The sequence below is a fragment of the Agrilus planipennis genome, unplaced genomic scaffold (genome assembly GCF_000699045.2).
Source record: "Agrilus planipennis isolate EAB-ADULT unplaced genomic scaffold, Apla_2.0 scaffold102, whole genome shotgun sequence".
NCBI classification, from domain to species: Eukaryota; Metazoa; Arthropoda; class Insecta; order Coleoptera; family Buprestidae; genus Agrilus; species Agrilus planipennis.
The window spans coordinates 651702-653960 of record NW_020439034.1 but is presented as its reverse complement, the minus strand read 5'-3'; the positions used below and the strand labels follow the sequence as shown (position 1 = coordinate 653960).

At 31.0% G+C, this 2259-nt stretch overlaps 1 long non-coding RNA gene and 1 other non-coding gene across 2 annotated transcripts in view; both read right to left on the bottom strand.

Annotated features, from left to right (window-relative positions):
* Positions 1 to 2259, bottom strand: part of LOC108735155 — a 480326-nt gene that overhangs the window by 262541 nt on the left and 215526 nt on the right. Inside the window, exon 2 of the long non-coding RNA XR_003231530.1 lies at positions 1899 to 2090. This is a non-coding gene — a long non-coding RNA (uncharacterized LOC108735155). The remainder of the gene's footprint in view (positions 1 to 1898; positions 2091 to 2259) is intronic.
* On the bottom strand, positions 423 to 614 carry LOC112905052. Its single transcript, XR_003231537.1, has one exon. It is a non-coding gene; the product is annotated as a U2 spliceosomal RNA (small nuclear RNA).

The window sequence follows — 2259 nt, the reverse complement described above, 5'->3', positions numbered from 1 at the left end:
GAATTGCATTATAATGTGTAACTTATCTTCTTGAAAAGTTTGCCTTTAACAAACTAACTTTCATACAATTAACATTACCGGACAGCGAACACTCCGCGACCTAAAAAAAATTAGGAGGAAACAACTCACATGTCCAATTGCAAGTTATCTACAGCAATTCCCTCGATGATCTAACTTACCTGTAACAATAAGAAAATCAAATGTTAAACAATCATGTCTGAAAATGTTTTTAATAGAATTTCTTTTGTATGTTGTATCGTACTGTTTATTTTTAACGAGCAGCAGTTTCTGATATCTAACATAATTTAATGAATAGTTTTACGTAGGGAATTTCGTGAGTATAGATATGAACTAGAATTATTATCTACACGAATACTTCGTTGTTAGTTGGTTACATGTATGATTTCCTATGTTTGTATTAGTTTATTTGGGCCGATCCTAGCGGTACTGCAATGCCAGGCCAACCCGCGACGGAGATAGAGCAAGCTCTTAAATCTCCATCAATTTCCAAAAATCAGTTTAATATACTGGCCCCGCATGCGGGGCGTATCAGATATTAAGCTGATAAGAACAGATACTACACTTTGATCTTAGCCAAAAGGCCGAGAAGCGATACCGAACTTTGTGTCTTGACGATTCCTCATAAAATGACGTTTATTTATTAAGCGCCGTTTGTATGGCTCGCGCCATCTACCAAACATCAAGCAAATTACGTACGGATCGATTTCGTTGAAATCTTTTACCGGTTAATGTCATATCGTAGGGCTACAATCAGCTGAATTATTATTTATTGAACAAATAATTTTTTTTTTGTTCGTTAAATTTTATCGAATTATGTAATTATATAATATATTGTTGTTTATGCTTGATCTCAAGATCAAATTTAACTAATAAATTTTAAAAGCTGCAAATGCGCCGATGACCGATAAAACATATATATTATATCTAATTACAGAGAAATGTTTAAACAATTTGTGTCAAAAATGAAGCCTTATGTGTCAAGAATAAAGCCCTTTTAAAATCGTTTCGACCCAAGAGTTTACTTAAAACGCAACGTTATTCCAATAAGAATTATTTAAACATAGAAACTTGGTTCTATGCAATTTTAATTTATAATCAGTATATACGAGGGTGATTGGAAAAGTTCTTAGCCTGACAGAGTATGATTATGATATTAAGTATAATTTACAGCATAGACCAGCATTTTTCAAACAATTTCTTTCTTTTCAATGCCCACCTTTATAGTCAATCCTGGTATGTTTGAATAGTATGGTTTTAATGAACCAACCACTCTTTAAATGGACTATTGGAAATAAAAATGATAATTATTTCGAATAGTATGTACTTGTATCAAATAGTAATAATAAAATAAATCCAAAATCTTTTAAAATAACTTAAAAATAAGATTTAAATTTTAAATTTTAAAATATTGAATAGGTTAATGGATTCGACAGTTTTTAAATTCATGGGGCCGTAATTTTTATTGTTTTGTTGTAAAAAAAGAAAGATTCGTGGAACCCTTTAGAGATCTCCTGGAAACACTGGGATAGACAAACTCATACTTTGTACAATTGTACATATCGTAGTTATTGAAATGGAAATCATTGGTCTAGATGTTTTTTATTGTAAGTTGAAAAATAAAAGTCTTGGAATTCTTATTTTCTAAGAAAAGCCAATATATTTTTGAACCACATTTGATAAAATAAAACTGTTTGAATTAATGGGAATTTTCAATTTTTAGATCCTCTTTTTTTTTAGCACCAGGAAAATTAAGTACGTTATAAGAAAAGTAGATATTAATTTTTGTACCCACTTTGATCTTAATTCTTTTAACTTATGTTAATAGAACCTTTTTTGACTATGTTTTCAATGAGAAAAATTAAAAACTGTATCTTTACCTTTAGTTGTGGACAAATGCTCTGTTCTAACGACGGCATGTTTCCAGCGGGTAACTCCTGTATCCAATATTTTCAATGTTGTACGTATCATACCGGACGCGTGTCGCACTTTTGACTTTTCGCGAACGATAATTTAAAATGTCACTTCTTTCGGACGATCGACCACTTTTAACAAAAACACATTGGAACCACCTGCAATAAAAAATAAAGAATAAATTCCGTATTTTTATAATCTCATTATTGGAGATATTGCCTGAAGGGTCAACAGTGATATAAAAATTGCCTTTAAATTATCCAGAATAATACCTCCAGTTTTTCTGGGGCCGCACAACTTCATCTCAGTTTGAGACATTTTCAATTT